The sequence below is a fragment of the Hemitrygon akajei genome, unplaced genomic scaffold (assembly GCF_048418815.1).
Source record: "Hemitrygon akajei unplaced genomic scaffold, sHemAka1.3 Scf000126, whole genome shotgun sequence".
Taxonomy (NCBI): Eukaryota; Metazoa; Chordata; class Chondrichthyes; order Myliobatiformes; family Dasyatidae; genus Hemitrygon; species Hemitrygon akajei.
This window is the reverse complement of record NW_027332012.1, coordinates 736,546-760,609: the sequence shown is the minus strand read 5'-3', so window position 1 is coordinate 760,609 and position 24,064 is coordinate 736,546. Positions and strand designations below refer to the sequence as shown.

General features: G+C 42.8%; 1 pseudogene; it reads left to right on the top strand.

The window, feature by feature from the left end:
• Positions 1–24,064, top strand: part of LOC140723691 (uncharacterized) — an 805,012-nt pseudogene that overhangs the window by 72,821 nt on the left and 708,127 nt on the right.

Genomic DNA, 24,064 nt, shown 5'->3' with positions numbered 1-24,064 from the left:
TTCCTGAGTTATTGATCAGACAGAACCCCTGGTCCTGTGTTTTACGTCTCGTTACGAAGTCTGTCACAGTTCGATCCTACTGTCTTGTGGTCAATAATTGGGTCTTATCACCTGAACCAGAGCTCACAGATCTACGAACTTGTGATATCGAACTGAACTGCGCTGTAGAATTAATCCATTAACTCAGCCTCAGGTTACTAGCTTGACTCTGCTTTCCCTCTGAGACCCGTCGGGAATCGGGGCCCCGCTTCGTCCAGACGAGGGATCTCGGACCGAATACAGCGTCTTAACTCCACATTGAAGAGGGCAAGTTAGTGACAGTGTGACCCCTGTCTGATGTTGGATTAACAACGGTTCACAGACTCTAGCACTCCTGGTCTTCAGATAAAAACCGATCCGTTGTAAATTTCCGCAGAATGTATTCAGTAATGTCCAGTGTCTGTTCTTTCTCTCTCGCTCTCCAGTGAATTTATTGGCGATTGTGATCCTGTCCCGGGGAAAGTGCGGCCTCTCTACCTGCACCACTCGCTACCTGGTGGCCATGGCATCGGCCGATGTACTGACCGTTGTTACCGAGATCATTTTTTTTTTAAATCAGTTGGTATTACTTCCGGTGGAGTTTTCTGGACATCACCCCTGTGTGCAGAGTTATCGCTGTATTGAGGTTCACAGCCACACAATGTTCTGTCTTGTTCACCGTCACTTTCACTGTTGATCGGTTTGTCGCCATTTGCTGCCAGAAGCTGAAAACAAAATATTGCACCGGGAAAACTGCGACTGTGGTTCTAACAACAACCGGCGAACTGACCTTTCTGAGAAACGTTCCCCGATACTTCACGCTGGAACCCGAGGTGATCATCGATAATGTACCGTGGTTCTGTATGATCATGGACAATTATTTCACTGACCCCGGGTGGATAGCATATGACTGGCTCGATACGGTTTTAGTTCCCTTCCTCCCTTTCGCTGTGATTCTGCTGCTCAACGCTCTGACAGTCAGACACATTTTAGTGACCAGTCGGGTCCGTAAGGGGCTGAAGGGCAAGGGGGAGAAACGCAGTGACCCGGAGATGGACAGCAGGAGGAGGTCTGTGGTTTTACTCTTCACGCTCTCCGGCAGCTTCATCCTCCTGTGGATGACAACTGTTGTAAATTTCATATATTATTAGGTCTCAGGAAAAGGATACAATTTCAATGACTCTGAATGGATTTTTACCTACACCGGTGTTTTACTGATGTATTTCAGCTGCTGCACGAACACATTTATTTACGCGGTTACACAGTCAAAATTCAGGGAGCAGGTGATCAGCGCGGTGAAATATCCGGTCACCTCGGTGCTTCAGTTCATTAATAAAGCCGCGTCCTGAGTACAAGCCGGAGGCGGCCGCAGTGTTTCCAATCCGTGTCCGGCCCCTCACGTTCACCACCTGATTTCCCAGGTGTTATTCCCAGGCCGATTGTCCTATCGTCCGGCAGCTATGGGATATCAGCATAGTTTGCGTATGGGGTGGGGCAAAGCACCGTCCCCGAGGATCAGTATCTCATTGGACCGGGAAGATGGCAGTCGAAGAACTGCTCCGGAAGGCGCGAACCCATTGGTCAGTGGATATTTGCATCTATTTCCATTCCCTTCTACCATCCTCACAGACTGACGTTCCACCATGTCGGCGGCGTATAGTACGATGCTAGTTGACTATTCCAATAGTATCACAGCAGTCTCCGCTGTCCCTTGAATGATTGACTAACCTGAAGGAATAGGGCGGGATTTGAATAAACGACGGTCGACATTCCCACTTCAAGTCGCTGATGACGCCACCATCTAGACTGGAGTGTGGTGCGGAGAATTGGGAAATAAAACCCTGGCCGCTTCTATTGTTTTGCCATTTGAAAGGTAAATTATACCCCAAAGTCCCAGAGATCGTACGTAATAAAACACAATATTGTGAATTAAATTAAAGTCACTGCCATTACTTCAGAAAGTTTTAAAATAAAACCTAACAACCCCCGAAGATTGTAATGAAGCCTCCATCTGATTTCTTTCTTTCTGATACGCTTCACACTGAATTAAAATGTGTTCATCTGTTTCATAATGACAAAACGTACACGACCCAGAATTATGTTTACCAACACGACATGAGGTATATTATTGCCAATTGGAAAACTATTCTTGTTTTAACCCCTTCTCCCATAAATCCAACACTTTTATGTGTTCTGTAATGGTGTCTCCCCTTGTGACCATTATCCCACCTGTCTTTCTATAAGCCCACAATTATTAACACTAAAACACCTTACCTGCTGATTTCCTAGGTGGAAGCTCTTTATTGACAGTTGAACTTTTTACAGCTTTTATACCTAAACAGTCAACCCGCTCATTCCCCTCAACCCCTCTATGTGCAGAGAGCCTTAAGAGTTAGACATATTGTTTTAAGACGCATCAAAACCGAAAAGGAATCTGAACGAATTACAAATTTATCTGGGCAAATTTCCTTCACACCCTCTAAGCCGAAAACAGATGGCAACCAATTTTGCCGTATGTTCTGATAAATGGTAGGTAAGTCATTTCTCTGTGCTTTCCCGTAATTCAGTCAGAAAAAAAGGCTCCACCAACATTCCCGGTTAAATTATCTTTCGATCCGTCTGCAAAAATGGTTAAAATGATGAACCTGGTTAATGATGAATGGTTCACATATCATAATAATGTTCCTTATTATACTGATGAGCTAACCGAATCTCAAACATGACAGCATCCTTGAACATTATTAAACTGTCCAACCCAAAATCAACTGAAGTCATTAGTAAAACAGGGCGGGGTTACCGAGAACGCGACAGTGGGACATATTGCATGAACCAACAAACCCATATTCCGAGCGTGATAAGAGCTCAGCCACCCAACACTAAAAGCACTCTTCGTGACGTCACCACAGTCCACCAACACGCCTTTAACAGGATGATCTTTTCCTTGCCCCATCAAATTAATCCATGTTATCATCAAGTTCAGCCGCCGCAGTTGTCAGGGTGATTGTACAATTTCAAGCAGTGAGGCCTGATAGGACACGAATCTACTGCACCACAACACCATTTCAAAGCCCGTGTTCTGAATCACACAGAAGCATTTTAAAGTAGAAGATGAAGCTGATCCATAATCAAGAACAGATCCAATTAAACAAATATAAATGATCCAAAAAGATGTTCGTGTAGCACCCCAAGAATAAAAACCTAGATATCTGAGAATATTTAATGCTCCTTTACATTTATCAATTATTTTACTGATATAGTGCCTCCGTGTCGGTTTATTATCCACCCACGACTAGAAGTCTCAGCACGGACTCGTCTCCAAGAGTTTGATCATATAATTTCAGATCAATGGCAGGTCCATTAGTCCTGTTTGTAGAACACATAACTTGTGTTTAGCTACTGAAAGCTATTTGCCTATTGTGTAAATATATTAATTGCTAAATGCAGCCTCCTTACACTTAAATTCAAATTTCTATCTCTAATGCAGAAAGCTCCTTCAGCTGTACATAGTAATTTAACCACGCATTCTCTGAGAGATAGCATTAATCAAAATATTATACAATAAAGAGTTGCAAATACTGCCTTGTGGGATACCATTCTCGATCCCATAGAAACTAGAATGTATCTTTCCTACCTTTACTTGCAGAGACCGTCCAAATTAAAATAAACTCAGAAAAGATGATACAATCTCCCCTCCTGATGTCCATAATTTCATCAAAAGCCCTTCCTTCCGTAAAGATCATCTGCCTTTTCAATATTAAAAACACTGCTATTACAACTTTATTTAACAGGACTTCAACAGTATCAGTATCGTCTTCCAAACATAAAACTCTACTTAATGTCATTCTACCCTTCCTAAACCCACACTGATAAAACGATACCTCACCTCTCTCTTCCAAAACATAATGCTAGATTAACAAACGTCCCATAAGTTTACGTAAATGAGACGTTAACGATGTAGGTCCATAACTAGAAGGATCGGGAGAGGGATCTATATCGTTAACGTCTTACATATGTGCTTAAAATTAAACACTTTAATGCCCCTACACATTGAATGAATTAATTCTCCTACAGATCCCACATACGTTCCATTCACATTCAAAAGTGGGACCTGTGCTGTGGGAGGGGGGAATCAGTGTTTCATCACCCTCCGCCTCTATCCAGTCTCCTTCGGATACGAGTCCTCCAGTCCAGGAAACAAAAGTCGTTAATCTTTACTGCTCCTTTCCAGGTTAATCACGTCCTTCCTGTGGCGGCGACCCGAGATGCACACAGTACTCCAGCCGTGATGTCACCAGCATGGGACAGTACAGCAGGGGAACAGGCCGTTCCGCTCACTGCGCTGTTCCGATCCAATTGAACTAGCGTTTCATGTTTTACTAATGTTGCAACACACATCTCCTTGAACCATTCTGAGACAGGTTTAACATTGCATAAGTGAATTGTTCTACAGTAGCAGTGTCGGGAAAAGGTAGAAAAGTACACGGAATTTGCAAACTAAATAAATAGTACATAAACAAGGACTAATGAGGCCGTGTTCCTCTGTTCACCTTAAACGCTCGCCCTCTAGTGTTAGACATTTGCTCCTCAGGCTGTCTACGCTGTTTGTGCCTCTCATATTCCTATAAACCTCGGCCCGCCTCCCTCAGCCTTTACCATTGCCGAGAAAATATCTCTAGATTGCCCAATCTCTCATTACCCTGCCGTGTCCTCTTAAACCTCTTCTAATCACCGTTCAAAACCTCCACATTTTCCCAACAGTGGAATGCAATACTCCAGAAGCTGTTCAACTAGAGATTTACAAAACTGTAAAATAACTACCTGATACGGGAACTGTGAGCTTCCACTACAAAAGACAAGGAGGACCTACATCGCCTTGAACAACCGGCAATGAGACTTAGGAGTCCTTGTACAAGATTCTATGAAGGTTAATTTACAGGTTGAGTCGGTGATCAGGAAGGCAAATACAGTGTTAACATTCACTTCGAGAGGACGAGAATATAAAACCAAGGATGTAATATTGAAACGTCATAAAGCACTGGTGAGGCCTGACTTGGAGTATTCTGATCAATTTTATTTCTCTTATCTTAGAAAGGGTGTGCTGACATTGGAGAGGGTTCACAAGAGGTTCGCATAAATGATTCCTGGATTGAAAGCCTTGTCATATTAAGGGCCAATGTGGCTCTTCATTTGGTTTAAATCATGTGTATAATCACGTGATCTTGTGAAGGCCAATGTTGCAAAAGCTCAATTTAGGACCAGCTCTAGAGCACAGCCTACACACACACACACACACACACACACACACACACACACACACACACACACACACACACACACACACACACACACACACACACACACACACACACACACACACACACACACACACACCGACACTGTCACATCTGCTTCCCCAGGTCTCCACTCTGTTCTGTTTTAGTTCAATATTCTGATAGTTTCAATGTGATTTCTGCCTCATCTTTCTAGACTTAACGAGTAAGGCAGAGAGTCATCAAACGCTCCTCATATGTTCACTCTTTTATTCCCTGTTCAACCTCCTCAAATGTATTGAGCAGTGTTACCAAATGTAACGTTTTTGAAACGGACCAGCAGCAATAGATTACACCTGGAGTCTGGTTTTGATGTTAAAACCGCTATCTTTATTAGTAACTACTTGTAATATAGTAACTTAACCAAGATAAACAAAAGTTCACAATGTTGTGGTGTGTATGTGTAAATATAACTCCCAACTATTGAGCTTGGGGGAATAAGGCTCAGAGTCTTGAGATGGTAAAGTAGGAAAGTTCAGTCATCCACGAAATAAATGATGGGGAAGAGATATTTGCAATGGACGTTGTACTGGAGAGAGAAGGCAAGTACCAAATATTCCACAGGTTACACGCTGGGAAAACGAGATAACAGCCGCCATAGATCTTGTCCTTCATCGTTCCAAATCCACTTACGAATTATCACCGAAAACGACCTGTCACAGGAACAGCGTCTTCCAGAGGTTACCACACAACATATCCAGGTAAGGGTTAACACGTAAGTGGTCCCACAAGATATCCCAAAATCCACACCTGTGGGTTGTACGAAGTGACAATCACACAGTCTTGAGCAAACTTTCCCCGGTAGTTCGTAGTTTCAAGTCTTGCGAAGACTGTGAGAGTAACTGTTCTCTCTCTCTCTCTCTCTCTCTCTCTCTCTCTCTCTCTCTCTCTCTCTCTCTCTCTCTCTCTCTCTCTCTCTCTCTCTCTCTCTCTCTCTCTCTCTCTCTCTGTATTTTAATCTGCACACACCGCGACAGCCTGTGATTGACGTCATAGTCCCGCCTCATTCAGGCGCTTACAGCGACAGTCCACGGTAAACGAAACCTGCGGGTTGGTAACAGCAGAGACTCTCCGAGATCTCCCCTCTTCAGAATAAAACCCATGATATTGCTGTATCCCTTACAAACAATGCAATGTTGTATAATTCCCCGAACCAGCGTACACACGTCCTTCTGGTGCCCTGAAGGGTTTCCTCAACACTAGCCGGGTGTCCAAAGTAGGCGCGCTGTCTCGACAAACACCGAGTGCTGTCTGCTGGCTAGTATCTGACACAAACACACACAGACACACACAGAGACGGACAGACACACATGCAGACACAGAGTGATGCAGACACACATAGATACTTTAATAATTAATACAGTTTGAACTTAGAACATTTTAAGATGGAGGCAGCTATTCTGTGAACTGGTTGAAATGAGTCTTGCTCTGGGATAATCTAATGTGTTTGTGGGGATGCCAGCGGGTTTGGTAGTGCACATGGAAATGGGGCTGCACATTGACTTGCGGATCAGCGCAGCTTTCACTGTGTGCTGGCGAATAAAGGGTGCACCAGAATTTCGGAATGTGGGTAAATTTGGAGAATCACACTGCTTTGGGGATTGCATGTGCGTTTGAGGGTGTGCATGAAATTGGGAGTGCACATGGAGTTGGGGTTTTCACAGATTTGGGTGTGTCAGCGAATTTGGGGATGCACACGGATTTGGGGTGTCTGTGGATGTGGAGGCATGATGAATCACAAGGTTGTTTCATTTATAGACACTTCGATAATAAATACACCTCGAACTGTAAACTTCGTTCTTGCTATTTGCTCTAAGGTAGAGGCAGCTATTTTGTGAATTGTCTGAAATGATTCTGGCTGTGGGATAATCTAATGTGCATGTAGATCTAACGTGCAGTGGGTTTGGGGTGCGCACAGATCCGGGTGCGTCGGTGGATGTCGGGGTGTCGGCACGTTTGGGGGTGCGCACGGATTTGGGGAACCACACTGATCGGGGGTGAACACTGAGTTGGGGTTGCATGCGGGTTTGCCTGTGTGCACAGATTTAAGAATGCGCAGAGATTTGCAGAGAGGAGCGGATTTGGGAATCCCGGTGTGTTGAATCTGAAGGTTGTTTCACTGATACAGACGTTAATAATAAATCCAGCCTGAGCTTTGAACTCTGCTCTTGCTTCTTTTTGAGGCGGAGGCAGATATTTTGTTAACTGCTTGAAATGTTTCTCACCGAGAGAAAATCTAATGTGCATGTGAGGCTATTGCCAGGTTCGGGGGTGTGCACAGATTTGTGCATACTGATGGATTTCGGGATGTTTTGGCGAAAATGGCCGGGGTGGACGGTACAGGGACTTGACGTACGCAGAAGTAGGGGTTTGCCAGCGAACATGGGGATGTCGGTGGATTTGGGGGCATCCACTGAGGCGGGGGTGAAGATGGGTTTGTGAATGTTCGCAGATTTGGGGTTGCACCGGGATTTGGGGATATGGTGGATGTGGAGTTGCTCATGGATTTGTAATGCACACGGATTTGGGGAGATGGTGGATGTGGAGTTGCTCATGGATTTGTTATGCACACGGATTTGGGGAGATGGTGGATGTGGAGCTGCTCATGGATTTGTTATGCACACGGATTTGAGGTGCGCGCGTATTTCACGGTTTTCAGTCTGTGAAGGTGAATAGGCGGAGCCGACCATAGCTGGGACTTTGGGCCTCGGTATTTTTCCATTTATTCGCCAGAGGGGTAAGGGCGGATAATCATTCAGAATGCTCGTTCTTCACTTGGGTCCTGAGACTAATTAGACATTCCAAATGCGACAGCACCTTCCCCCCACCCACCAGAAACGATAGAACCATGTTTTTGAAGCCTTTGCCCCAAGCTACGGGAAACTCGACTTGTGATCCGGCCCACTCCGCCGCCGTTTTGTTGGCGCAGGTGTGCATTAAAGCGAGAACTGTGCCCGCCATTTTGGGAAACCTCTAACCCGCAATCCTAACTTTGCCGACACCTTTAACAGTACTTAACAGGCAAACTAACAATTCATCCACAGTACGAATATCTACAAGAGTCAACAGGTACGCGTTAGTTACCGGTAACCCCAAGGATGGACACCACCGCACCCCCGCCCCCGGCAGCATCCATACTAGCGCGGACTTAAAACACACAACCTACTAATTTAATGCTCAGCGCAATCACAGAAGATCCATCGAATTCAATCCAGAGCGATACCCCCACAATTGTCGCCCTCAGGTTCAGCCAGCGGTGTGAGATAAGGGAAAGACAGCCTCCGGCCCAGCCAAACTTGAGAAATCCCGTTTATGTGTATGTTACCTGATGTATTGGCCGGTTACAAATCAGTACCACTAAATAACACAATATTCAATTAAACCATTGCGCTTTATAATTCTTTATTTGACCATAGGGTCAGTGAAGAAAACCAAATGAAAGAGGGCCCATTGTAATGAAACAGTCTAACGCGCACGTTGGAGCTCACTGTTTTCCCGTCCGTTCGCTCTCCATCGATTTACCCCGGGCGCCGTCGTCACCCGACCCCATTCCAAGTCCACTCCGTCCCGCAGTCTACACTTCCCCGGCCTGGCATCTTCTCTCTCCATCTTCTGCCGAGAACAAGCCTGCGGATCCCTCGCTCTCGAGCAAAACCACTCCCCTCACTGGACGTCAAACATTCCAAACCCCCGTCATCTCCAATCATAACCCAAACACTGCTGCTACAGAGAACCCGTTACATCACGAGTGAGACCTTTCCCTGAACGTTACCTAGGTGAAGAGTGAATAATTCCCTGCAGACTCGGCCCTCACCCTGTCTTGTGTTACTGGATCCTGGACTTCCCGTCAGATCGCCAGCAGGTAGTTAGACTGGGCTCCCCCACCTTTGTCCCTCTGACCCTTAAAACAGGTGCCCCTCAGGACTGTGTCTCGAGACCCCTCCTTTACTCTGTATACCTATGACTGTATCGCAACCTACAGCTTCAATCTGCTAATTAAATTTGTTCACGACTCTACACTGATTGGCCTAAGCTCAAGTAATAACGAGGCAGCCTACAGAGATGACGTCATCACCTTGACACAGTGGTGTCACGAAAACATCCTCTCGCTCAGTGTCGCAAAAGCAAATGAGCTGGTTGTGGAGTACAGGAGGAATGGAGACAGGTGAGCCCCTATTTAGATCCATGGATCAGGAGTTGAGAGGGTGAACAGCAGTAAGTTCCTCTTCATAACTTCTCTACCCAGAGGGCAGTGTGAGTGTAGAAAGAAAAGTGGTGAATGCAGGTTAAATTGCAACATTTAGTAGACATTCGGACAGCTACATGGATGCGAAGGGCATTAAACGTTGGCCCTGGTGCAGGTTAATGGGACTAGACACAAAATAATGGCCATCACGAATCAGAAGAACCAGGGGTTCTGTTTATGTGAGTGGAGTTCGATAACTCTCCATCCTATCCCTGAGAATCCTCTCCAGTAACGTCCCTACCCCTGACGTGAGACTCTCCAGTCTATGTTTTCCAGGAATATCAATTCCACTTCTTAAACTATGGAATAACATTCATCGGGGCGATCTTCAGTGACATTCAGTGATCTTCCTTTTGTCTGAAGAGAACACAAATATATTGTTTAACTCCCCAGTAATCTCCTCTCCTGCCTCTCTCAATAATCTGCGGTATATCCGACCAGGCTCTGAGGAATTATACACCTTACTGATCTTTAAGACGGAAAACACTGCCTCATTACTTATATTATGGGAAGCGATTAAAGCATATTTCAGGGGTCAGATAATAAGTTATTCTTCTAAAATTAAGAAGGAATATATGGTAGAAATAGATCAAATAGAAAAAGAGATTACAAGATTAGTAAAAGAATCCCAAAGATATCCGACAGAAGGAAAGCGAAAACAACTTGTCAATAAAAAATTACAATATAATACATTCCAGACGTATGGAACAGAAAAAAGTAATTATGAGAACTAAACAGAGATATTACGAATTAGGTGAAAGATCACACAAAAGTCTTGCTTGGCAGTTGAAAACAGAACAGGCTTCTAAAACAATAAATGCAATTAGAACAAGTGCAAATAAGATTACTTATAAACCTTCAGAAATTAATGAAACTTTTTAAAAAAATTACTCCGAATTATATCAATCAGAATCACAAAATGAGATTGCTGAGATAGACAATATTTTATCATAAATAACTCTTCCAAAATTAAATTTGGAAGAACAGAAAGGACTAGATATTCCCTTTACATTAAAAGAGGTTGAAGAGGCTTTAGGAACACTTCAGAGTAATAAATCCCCAGGAGAAGACGGTTTGACCGCCTGAATTTTATCAAAATATTAAAGATTTATTAATCCCTCCTTTAATTGAGTTAATATATCAAGTGGGGAGAACGCATAAACTCCCACAATCTTTTTCGACAGCGATCATAATAGTACTGTAGTGTTCTCGCACGGGAGTAAATAACTCTGAACTGAAGACCGAGGTAAACCGTAGTCAATGAAGACAGGATCGCAGTAAGATTAACTGTTTACTGTTCACTCTTCCACATTAACGTATGGTGAAAACTGTTGATAAAACAATACAAAATATATACAGTATTTGTTTCCTTCTTGATATCACATTTACATCGTAAATACTTGCAAAAGTAAAGCTACAACTATATTACATTAAAGTGCAACATACAGTTAGAATCCACCTACGCCATTGACTACTTTAAATACACTTCAACGCAAACTATCCGCAACTCTTTAAATAACAAAAACATAAACCTTATCAACCGTCATTACTTTTAACAGAATCAGCGTTAACAGTTTTAATTCAACATATCGATTATCTTGTGAACTTACGGCGTTGTTTCACTGATGTTTCTAGTGCGTAGAAAGAAAACTTTTCTTGCACTGATCCTGCACATGTGAGCCCCCTCCTTCCCGTTTCTCCAAACCGGTATTTTTCCACAAGACGCGGCGAAACCGGGTGTGACGTTATTGCATGCTGCGATATATCACAGACAACGAATTTACTTTAAACAATCTTAACTTTAACTAGAAAACGATAACAAACGAATTACTAAAGCGAAAATATAATAAACTAAACAAATGCCATAAAAGCAACACACTCCCCGCTTGACCTTCGTAGGGTCACAATGAACATAATACAAAACTTCAGTCTCTACATCAGTCGTTAGGTAGAAGTAGAATGACTTCTGTAACCGGCCTTTGGTAAATTTTCACATCACCTTGGGACCAGAACCGATTTGCCAGAGCCTGGACCTGTCTCCATTGCTTTGTGTACAAATCCTTATCAGAGAAGTCCCCTGGTGAATGGGTGGGGGGGGGGGGGTGGTCCCGCCTTCTGCGTAAGGAGCATTGATGGCGAGAGTATGAATGGGTTTTCCGGGTCAGAAGACACAGGTAGGAGTGGTCGTGCATTTATAATGGCTGTGACCTCTGCCATTAGTGTGCACAGTACCTCGAGGGTCAATCGGGTGTGTTGCTGCAGAAACATTGATATAGAATTCTTCTGGCGATACCAATCATCCGCTCCCATGCGCTTCCCATGTGAGAGGCGCGCGGTGTGTTGAACTCCCAGTTGCATCCCTGCTCACTGAGGTACCTTTGCACCGTTTTTTCCATCCCCAGCTCCTTGGACGCTCCAACAAAGTTCGTGCCGCAATCAGACCTTAACTGTTTTGCAGGGACTCTTAGCGCAAAGAAGCGCCTGAGAGCGTTAATGCTGCTGGATGTATGTAAAGATTCGATGATCTCAATGTGTACCGCTATTGAACTCATGCAGCTAAACATGATGGCCCACCGCTTGCTCTCTGCTTGTCCTCCTCTGGTGCGTCTCGTAGTGATAGTCCAGGGACCAAATACATCGAGCCCCACATATGTAAAAGGGGGACAGGCTTCGACACGTTCTGGTGGGAGGTCCGCCATACGTTGAACTTCCAACCTGCCTCACAGTTTCCTGCAGGTTACGCACTTATGAAGTACTGAATTGATCAGTGTTTTACCTCCCAAGATCCACAGTCCCGCTGCCCTTATTGCTCCTTCCGTCAGGTGACGGCCCTGATGATTTACCTGTTCATGGTGATGGCGAGTGAGCAGTAAGGACACATGGCTGTCTTTGGGCAGGATTACTGGACTCTTTTCTGCAGCTGGAAGGTGAGAGTGTATTAACCGGCCTCCGATGCAGATGAAATCGTTCTTCAGGATCGGGTTGAATTTCCACAAAGGCCTGTCCTTTGGTATTGGTTTATTAGCTTGGAGAGCTGAAAACTCCCCTGCAAAAGCCGCTCTTTGAGTTGCTTTAAAGATGAAGTCCTTTGCCTGGGCCAATTCGTCCGCAGTGCGAAGGAAGTTACATTTGTGCCATAAGAAACGGAGGGAATTGCAAAGGTCCTCCTGTACTAAGAAACAATGGGACATGTGCTGGATGTCTGCTAAGATTGCGACCTTCTCCTTCCGGAAGCGCAGCAGGACCCCGAGAAGGGTATTGTTGAGGTCGGGGCCTGTAAGGAGCACGTCATTAAGGAAGATACCAGCGCACTGAGCACTGGAGTCAAAGACCACCCTGATCTGATTGGGCTTTTGTGGGTGGTAAACCCCAAAGGTTGGGAGGTACCAGCACTCCTCGCCTTCCCTCAGTGGCGGTGCTACTTCAGCATGTCCATTAGTGAAGATCTTCTCCATAAATGCTACGTATTGTTGCTGCATCTCAGGTTTCCTTTTCAGGGTTTTTTGCAAGGACGTGAACCGCTTGACTGCCCGCTCTTTGATGTTTGGCAAGCACTGGCGTGGTGCTCTGAAAGGTAGTGGGGCGACCCAATTATTTGCTTCATCTCTGAAGACCTTGGTGTCCATTATTTTTAAGAAAATGGCGTCTTGTGCTGATGAAGCAAGTTTATTATCATGCTCAGTTTGAGCGAAGACTGACTGACCCAGCGTCTTGTCGGTTACTTTACATTTGTTAAAGCCTTGTCGTGCTTCCTTGATACGCATGAGACTTGTGCAGGGTTGAAAAATGGAATGGCGGCCACTCTCTAGCACATTGGTCTTGAGTGTATTAACTGTCGGTTTGTGTACAATGCCAAGGCACATGTCTCCTATTACCTCCCAACCCTGATCCAGGCGTTGCACAAAGGGGGTGTCGTGTGGTCCATTGACCTGCTCCCTAACCTTGTGCACCTGGAGAACGTCTCTTCCTAATAGCAGGAGTATTTCTGCTTTTGGATCCATTTCTGGGATGTGCTTGGCAATGTGGTGGAGATGTGGCTGGTGTAGGACTCCACTTGGCGTCGGGATCTCAGTGCGGTTATTCAAAATTTCATTGCACTCTAAGAGCGGAGGGAGACAGATAACAACTTTACCATCCAGCGACTCGAACTGGAAGCCTTCTGCCTTCCTTCCATAAGTTTCCATGTTGCCTGAGCAAGTTCTAAGGTAGTATGGGAACTAATTACTCTCAATGTTGAACAAGTCACAGAACTCTGGTCTGACTAGTGAGCGATTGCTCTGATCGTCCAGAATTACATAGGCTTTGATGGCCTTGTCTTTGGCTCCCTTAGGGTACACCTTAGTGAGGCAGATCTTTGAACAAGAATGGCTTGACTGAGCTTGACCGCAAGCTTCTGTACAGCTCAAGCTGACAACAGGTGTCTTGGAGTGAGCATCTCCCTCCCCGCCGTCCTGTTGCGAGGGTGAAGGAGGTTTGTCGGTTTGCGGTAACCGGCCGGGATGCATGGCCCCACCGTGATTAGTGCTATTACATTCCGAGCACTTCACGGCGATCGTACACTCTCTAGTAAGGTGAGAGGTAGAGGAACAGCATTTAAAACATATTTTTTCTCCTTGAGAAGGGCCATTCTCTCTTCAAGGATTTTTTTCCTAAACGTTCTGCATTTTTTGAGGGGTGAGGTTTGTTATGCAATGGACAATTCTTGCTAGGGTCATTGTTAGTTGTAAAGACTTCAGTCTTAAGCACTGAGACAGGTTTATTGATGTTAAAATTATTCGAAGTGGATTTAACTGGCTTGGTGTAAATTGTACTGCTACCTGGACTCATGAAGCTAGGGTCGTTTCGCTTCTTCACCTCCTTGCACACAAACCTAGTGAAATACTCAAAGGGAGGGAATCGACCTTCGTTCTCTTCCTTGTACTCTGAGACAACAGACACCCACCTTTCCTGCAGCCCAAATGGAAGTTTGTCCACGATTTGTCTAATCCCGTATGAAGTATCTAGGTATGATAGACCAGTTAAATAGCCATCTTCTTTGGTGCCTTGAATCTCCGAGCTCTCTTAACTTAGTGTGGTCCTTGGCTGATACCTTAGGAAAATGTTCCAGACGTCCAAATAGTGCCGCTTCAATAATTTCAGGGGCCGCATAGCACTCCCGAAGTCTCTCTCATGCTTTGCTTAAGGCTAGCTTGGGGTTGTTAATGTACACTGAGCGTATGCGTCTCACCTGTTCGCATGATTCTTTTCTCAGCCATTTCGCCATAGGATCCAACTCTTGTGTTGCTCTGAGCTGGACTCCGTGGATAGCGTTGGCGAATGTGGAGTACCATGCTCGGTAATTTTCAGGTTTATCGTCAAACTGGTATAGTCCTGAAGTGACGAGATCTCGTCGTGCTAAATACTGTGCCCAGGGTTCAACTGCAAGTGGCATGCGGGCTGGGGAATATGTCGGCGGGTATATGACTGAGGGCGTACATCTGTTATGGAATTTGCTGTCCTGAATTCAGCCTTTGCCTCTGTTCTCGCCAAATCTGGTAAGTTTGGTGTCGAGAAGTATTTGTCATCGGTCCTTTCATTCTTGAATTCATCGCGGAGTTGCAAGGGTAAATTGTCTTCCTCAGGTGAATGTGATGCAATTGGGCCTCTCTGAGACTCCTTATGAAATGGGGCGTTAGCGTATAAGTGTGGAGACGAAGAACGAATCTTCCGGTCTATTTGAGTTCGACATAGTCGCTTGTGCGTTCCAATCTGATCTTTTCTGAAGTAGATTTTACGTCAACCAGATCATGCATTTCTTCAGCATTTTGTATTAACTCTGCTTCCACCCTGGCAGCTTCGGCTTCTCGGTGTAGCGTCAGCACTTCTAACTCTGACGCTATCCTTACCCTTTCCAACTGGTTTTTGGCTTCTCTGGCAGCCGCTTCCTTCTGGATTTCGGCTTCTCTGGCAGCAGCTTCCTTTTTCAATTTTGCTTCTTGTTCGGCGTACAACGCTCGCACCTTGGCGGCTTCTGCCTTAGCTCTTGCATGGGCGGCCTTACTTGATGATGCCCTACTGCCCCTGTCGCTGGATGGCAACGACTTGATGCTGGATCGAGTTGTTATTGCAGCACTTGAAACACCTGATAATGCCGCCTTTTCACTGTAGTGTTCTCGTTCAGGTGTAAAAGAACTCTGAACTAAACACCAAGCATAAACCAGTCAATGAGGCGGTCCCAGTAAGATTATCCGTTTACTGTTCACTCTTCCACATTAACGTATGGTGAAAACTGCTGATAAAACAATACAAAATATGTACAGTGTTAGTTTCATTCTTGATAACACATTTACATCGTAAATACTTGCAAAAGTAAAACTACAACAACTATATTAGATGAAAGTGCAACATACAGTCAGAATCTACCTACGCCATTGACTGCTTTAAATACACTTCAACACAAACTATCCGCAACTCTTTAAATAACAAAAACATAAACCTTATCAACCGTCATTACTTTTAACAGAGTCAGCGTTAACATTTTTAATTCAACATATCGATTATCTCGTGAACTTACGGCGTTGCTTCACTGATGTTTCTAGTGCGTAGAAAGAAAACTTTTCTCGCGCTGATCCTGCACATGTGAGCCCCCTCCTTCCCGTTTCTCCAAACCGGTATTTTCCCACAAGACGCGGCGAAACCGGATGTGACGTCATCGCATGCCGCGATATATCACAGACAACGAATTTACTTTAAACAATCTTAACTTTAACTAGAAAACGATAACAAACGAATTACTAAAGCGAAAATATAATAAACTAAACAAATGCCATAAAGGCAACACAAATACTGCCAAAAAAAGATAGAGATCCTTTAAAACCAACATCATATAGGCCTATCTCTTTGTTGAATACAGATTATAAAATAATAGCAAAAATTTTATCTAATAGAATATCCCAATATTTACCAAAATTAATACATATGGATTAAACAGGCTTTATTAAAAATAGACAATCGACGGATAATGTAACTCGGTTATTTACCATAATTCATCTGGCACAAAAAAGAAAGGAAATGAGGGTGGCAGTTGCTTTGGATGCAGAAAAAGCATTTGATAGCTTGGAATGGGATTTTTATTTAAGGTATTGGAAAAATATGAGTTAGGAAAATCTTTTATAAAATGGATTAAAACCTTAAATATTAGTTCTCAGGCTAAAGTAGTGACAAATGATCAAATTTCAACATCATTGCACTTAACAAGGTCAACTAGACAAGGCTGCGTATTATCACCTGCCTTATTTGTATTGGCGGTAGAACCATTAGCTGAAATAATGAGAACGGACTTAGAAATATTCTTCAGAGTTAACCAAGAAGAATATAAGATTAATTTATTTGCTGATGATGTTCTGATTTATTTAACAAACCCATTGCGATCGTTGCAAAAAAATTATCATTTAGATTGGAAGAATATGGGAAAATATCTGGGTATAAAGTAAACTAGGATAAAAGTGAAATTTTACCCCATACCAAAGGAGATTATAGTCTATGTCGACTAGTAACTCAATTTAGATGGCCAACAAATGGTATAAAATATTTAGATATAAGAGTCGATAATGATATAAAGAATTTATATAAACTAAATTATTTGCCATTATTGAAAAAAAATAAAAGAAGATCTTGATAAATGGATGATGTTACCAATAACATTATTAGGTAGAGTTAATGCTGTAAAATGAATATATATCCTAGATTGCAATATTTATTCCAAACATTACCAATACAACTGCCTCAGTCGTTTTTTTCAAGAATTGAAGAAATGTGTGAGGAAGTTTCTTTGGAAAGGAAAGATGTCAAGAATATCGTTGAAAAAATTGACATGTAAATTTGATTTAGGAGGGTTACAACTTCCAAATTTTAAGAATTATTACAAAGCAAATCCACTTAGATTTATTGCATATTTTTTGATGAAGAAAAACCGGCATGGATTAGAATAGAACTAGATAAGATAGGAGAAAATATTCCAGAAGATTTTATAAATAAATAGGAATCCAAATGGATATGAGAAGAGAAAGAATCTCTTATATTAAGACATTTGAATGATTTATGGAATAAGGTAAATATGGATGATGAAATAAAGAAATCCTTACTAGCAAAAAGAACTTTAATTCAAAATAGTCTTATTCCTTTCACAATGGATAATCAACTTTTACATAACTGGTTTCAAAAACGGATCAGATATATAGGGTTCTGTTTTGAAGGTGGTATATTGATGTCGGTTGATCAATTAACAATTAATATAAAATATCAAATAACACTCTTTTCTGTTATTTTCAATTAAAGGCCTATTTACGAGATAAACTGGGTCAAACAATGTTAATGCCAAAACCTAATGAAATAGAAATCTTAATTCAAAAAGGAAAAATTAAAAAAATTACATCTTGTATGTATAATTTGATTCAAAAACAGACAATTAAACCAGGACATAAATCAAGACAAAAATGGGAAACTGATTTGAATATTAAAATTGATGAAAAATAATTGGTCAAGACTATGTCTTGATAGTATGATAGATACAATAAATGTCCGACTTAGATTAGTACAATTTATTTTTACATCAATTATATATAACATCACAGAAAATAAATAGATTAAATTCAAATTTATCTGACCAATGTTTTCGATGTAATCAAGAAATTGGTACCTTTTTACATTCTACTTGGTCCTGTTCTAAAATTCAACCTTTTTGGATAAATTTAAGACTTTTACTGGAACAAATGATTAGAATACAACTCCCACATAGCCCAATATTATTTTTATTAGGTGATATTGAAGGGATAATACCGAAACCTAAATTGAATAAATATCAGAAAAAAATTATACAAATTGCATTGGAAGTAACCAAAAAGGCTATTGCAGTTACTTGGAAATCAGATTCATATTTAACTATGGATCGTTTTAATAATGAAATATATAGCTGCATTCCACTTAAAAATACTTATAATTTAAGAAATGAATAATATATATTTTTGAAAATTTGGCACCCCTATTTACAAAAGATAGGATTAAATATGTAGGTCCTTTGAAGATAAAATTATAAGATATTTGGGGAAAATAAAAGCTGAAGTTATTTTGAAATCCATGGAGCATGTGGGGATCCTCCGATATCCAGGCAATCTTTCTATCTTTTTTCTTTCTTTCTTTTTTCTTTTTTATTTATTTTCTTTTTTTCAGATAGGGGTCTAAGTGGGGGAGGGTTAAGGGGAGAGGGGCAATATTAATTTTTCACTATTCTAATATTCTATTCATTTTATGTAATTCTCTGAAAAATTAATAAATAAATAAATAAACAAAAGTTCAGAGTAAATTTATTATCAAAGTACATTATCGTTACGATATACAACCCTGAGATTCATTTTAGAGGGCAAAGTCAGGCAATCTACAGATTAGTAACTATAACAGGATCAATGAGAGATCAACCAGAGTACAAAAGACTGCAAACTGTGCAAATGGAAATATAAATAAATAACAATATATAACGAGAACATGAGATAATGAGATATAGAGTGCCATAAAGTGAGATCATTGGTTCTGGGAATATTTCAATGATGGGGCAAGTGAAGTTGAGTGCAGTGATCTCTTATTATTCAAGACCCTGATGTGGTGGAAGGGTAGTAACTCTTCCTGAAACTTGTGGTCCATGTCCTGATACCCTTGTACCTTCTATCTGCTGATATCAGCATGACCTGGGTGGTGGGGATCTCCATTGCTCGATGCTATTTCCCTACGACAGCATTTCATGTAGATGTGCTCAGTGGTTGGGAGGGCTTTACCCGTGATGCACTGGGCCGTATCTGCAGTGGAGGTTCTCGAAAATGATTCCAGCTTTGAAAGGCTTGTCATATAAAGAATGTTTGCTGGCTCTGGGTCTGTATACATTGCATTTCAGAAGAACGAGGGGTGTCCTCATCGAAACCTATCTAATAGCGAAAGGTTTTGATAGAGTTGATGCAGAGGGGATATTTTATGCTGGAGAACTCCAGAGGAGTTTCACAAGAATTGTTGCGGATCCTAGCTCGCAACTCCGTGAAAGTGGCTGCACAGGGTGATGGAATGGATCTCGGGCCTGTTTGTCTTTAGTACTCGAGGCACTGAGATACAGTGCCCGGTGGTTATGTTGTACTTTTATAAATCTTCAGTTTTGTCGTACTGAAGTATTGAAGTCCTGTTAGACGGAAACTCTGGAGGTTCTGGACGGTGTGTAGAAGAGGTTTACCAGGATGCTTCCCGGATGAGGAGAGTTTGGGCAATTTAGGGATATTTTCTCTACAGCGGCTGAGGTCGATAGAGCTCTGGCAGAAATTCATCGGAATATGCGACTCACAGCCAATCTGAACCACCGGTACTTTTCCCTAAGGAGGATATGTCTAATACTAGAGAGCGTGCACAGCAGAAAGGAGAAACACCACTTCATTGAAACACTACCACATTTCAGGAGAAAGAGGAACACTATTTCACTGGTACTTTTTGCACTATTTATCTGTTTTTTAAAAAAAAAATCAGGGTATTTTTGTATCTTTACGACACGGCTGCTATAAAACAAATACCTTATGGTAGAGCAATGTTAAACCTGAGAATGCGTTGCAAGTTTTGTTCTTCATACTCACTGTGGTAAGTGCCTGGAATGAATGCCAGAGGTGGTGGCGGAGGCGTATACGATGGAGGCGATTAGATTCCACATGAATGTGTAGATAACGGAGGGATGTGGTCCTTGTGTTGGCAGAAGGGATTAGATCAGTAAGACATGAAACGACCAGTTCAATTGCTTTAGAATAACATCTGGTTTGCACAGAAACTACAGCTCCCGACGGTCACAGCGATCAACATTCTTCCTCAGCCACCTCAAAATTTCTGATTAGTGTCGCAGCCAGATAAATGGACTTCGAATTCTGCAGTTGGAATATAATGTAGACCAGTGTGAGGTGTTACCCATCGCCAGGAATAACCAGAGTAGGACTTACAGTAGGGGATTGTGGTCTGCGGAGAACAGAGGTATCTGGGAATACAGGTCTATAATTCCAAAGTACGGTCATGAAGAGAGCCTTTGGCACATCGGCCTTCATGAATCAAAGTACTGAGTACACGAATTGGAATGCTAAAGAGTAAAGGACACCCTGGAGTATTAGAAATATATCAAGAAGCGTGAATGTTGACTGAGAAGTTTTATAATAATGCCTGCAGAATTGGAGAAACTGGGTTGGAGTGAAAGATTCTGCAGGTTTAGTCTCACCCAAACTGAGACTTTTCCACCTCAGGTCGGGTGAGACACGAACAATAGGTCGTAGGTTAATAGTAAAAGGTGAAATCTTTAAGGGGATGATGAGAGCGAACGTCTTTACTCAGAGTGCAGTGTGTGTGTTGAATGAGTGCATGAGTAAGTGGTGAAAAGAGGCTCATTTGAAAAATTCAGGATTGGTACATGGATGGGTGGGGTACAAAAGGCTATGGTCCTGGTACAGGTCAATAGAGCTAGACTGGAAAATGTCATCACAGATTGCAAGAGCCGGACGTCTGCTTATGTGTCGTGTTCGGTAAATCCACATCGAATCCATAAAAGTCCTCTTCAGTAATCTCCCAACCCCTGACGTGTGTCTATATTATTGAGGATTATGTATCACCCTTCTTAAATAATATAATAACATTCACCATCGCTTTTCAGGGAGCTTTTTTGTGGCTGGAGAGACCAGAACTATATTTGTCATGTCCACAGTAACTTCATCAACCTACCTCACTGAATAACGTGCAGTATATCCCACTCGGCACTGGGAAGTTATCCACCTGACCTCTCTTTAAGAGGCCAAACACTAACTCCTTCGTGGTTCCTTACTTATAGAAATTTAAAAACAATTATATTGATCAGTACTAGATCGGAAAGGTTTAGTCATAAACCCTGAGAGCAGGAAAAGTCCCTTCGGCTCCTGTGCCAGTGTGACAGAGATAACAATTCAAGCAAATGCATGGCTCAGGGAAGATGGGAGAGATGCAGGCTGAGGGAACAGCAGGTCAGCCTGGAAGGGCCAGTGTGAAGGTTGACAGTGAAGGGCATCACCCGAAACGTCATCTCTGTTCCGCTCAATCGGTGGTGCCTGGCCTGGTATGTTTCTTGAAATGTTGCATTCGGTTCCGATTAGATTTCTATACAAAGGATATTTTCTGCAGGAGTACTGCGGAGGAAATTCACAAAGATTATGGAGGATCCCAGTTCATAACTGCCTAAAAGTGTCTACACAGGGTGATGGGTTGGTAAAGACGATGCCGGGACTGCTTGTCTTTAGTATTGATACACTGAGTTCCTGCCCTGCCCAGTTACAATTCTATAATAGGAAAAATGTGAAGGTTTTGGACGGTGAGTGGAAAACGTTTACCAGGATGCTGCCTGGATAAGAGGAGCTTAGACAGTTTAGGGATATGTTCTCAGGAACGGCAGAGGTCGAGGGAAGCCTGACAGAAGATTATCGGAATATGAGAGGAACAGAAAGAGTGGGTAACCTGTATTTGTCTGATACCAGAAGGACTGTATTTAAGGTGAAATGGGTAATACTAACTGATGTGTCTCTTTTGCATCATTTATGTAGTTTGAAATTTATTGTAATTTTGTATCTTTTCCCCACGCTGCTGTCGCAAAAGCCTTATGTTAGACAGTAATGTTAAACGACTCGGATGTTTTAAAGGAGATATGTTTTGCAAGTTTTATTTTTCATGCTCGTAGCGGTGTGTGTCTGGAATAAATGCCAGAGATGGTGGTGCAGCAGACGCGATAGAGGCAATTAGGCCCCACGGTCACGATGCACTTGTTGGATGATATAAAGGGTGACAAATGACACAAATTGTTCAATAACACCCGCTTTGCATAGGAACGACAACTTCCGTCGGGTACCGCGCAAAATCGGCGGCAGCTGTCAAACTGGCGGGGCCACGTGTCTGTCTGGCAGTTCAGATCCAATGGTCTCACCTCTTCACTCCCTCTGTGCTTCAACACTCTTCCTCAGCCTCCATAAACATCTGCCGGAAAGGGACTCATCAAGACGCCGGAGGGTAATCACGCCCGTCCTTGTCAAAGCCGAGGCCGGCGACCACTGACTGCAGCAACTCACTGAACTCCGCCATGGCGATGGAGCCGAAACGGAGAAGCTGAGTACACGGCAGAATTCCACCAGGTCTATCGTAGCTCAAACGTACCTCTATCCCCTGCTGTCACTGGCTGCGGTGCCTGTCGGTCAAATGAGAACTCAGACTATGATTAGTTAATATGAACGTCAGTCAGTCTTGTAAATAGTTAAAGCGAATCGTTATAAAGTGTTTCCAGTAAGGGAAGAGATAGTGACGTCAGTGGACACATGTCGGCATCCCAGCTCTCTCATTAAAGATAATTTACTGCTGGATTGTAAATCACAAAATGAAGATTCTGATGCTTATAACGGATGAGGTGAATTGCTCTGCTCAGAAATATTGTCCTACTCAGAAATCAATATTATTTTGAAGCTGAAAAAGGTATCTTGATGTAACTGGTGTTATGTGGGAAGCTATAAAATGAAGCTCTGATGGGTGGGGTATCTATACCCCAGTCTACCAGTGAAGTTATACAATGGGAATAAACGATTGCGGTGGAATGCGAGAAACCTGCTTTCTCGTGGTCAAGACTACGAAGTTTATTTCTGATTTGTCAAATCCCCCCGATGTTAGACGTATTCAGGAAACTTAGTTGTTCACACATTTCATTTCTGTTCAGGGTTATAGTGTTATTAGACGTGATAGGTTAGTTAGCAGAGGGGTAATGTGGCCATTTTATAAGGAAAAGGGGCAGGGTAGAAATTGTGAATATAACTCAAATGTATGAAGCCTTATTACTTCACGTTAGCCAATTATTCAGAGGGACGGGTGAGAGTGGGGTGATTGACATTGGATTAGCAAGCCAGCATCCAGCAAGCTCCACACCCGCTTTGTTCGAACGTCTAGCTGGTCCGTTCGATGGGCGGGAATGGAAAAAGATGGATATCCACAGACCAATCGGTGGGCGGCATTCCGGAGTAGCAGTTTACTGTCTTCCACGGCCAATGAGATTCTGAGTCTCCCGGACGGTGTTTTGTCCCTGCCCCCACACACACTACTCCAATGTCTAGGAGGTGCCGGCCGATGGGCCAATCCGCCCGGGAATAACACCCGGGAGATCAGGCGGTGAATGTGAGGATCTGGAGCCCGGACTGGAGTCACAGAGGCCGCCTGTGGCTTTGCTTATGACGCGCCTTTATGAATGATCTGAAACACCGATGTGACCGGATATTTCACCGCGCCGATCACCTGCTCCCTAAATTTAGACTGTGTCACTCCGTAAATAAACGTGTTTGTGCAGCAACTGAAATCACACAGGAAAACCCCGACGCAGATAAAGATCCATTCAGAATCATTGAAACAGAATCCTTTTCCTGAGACCTGATAA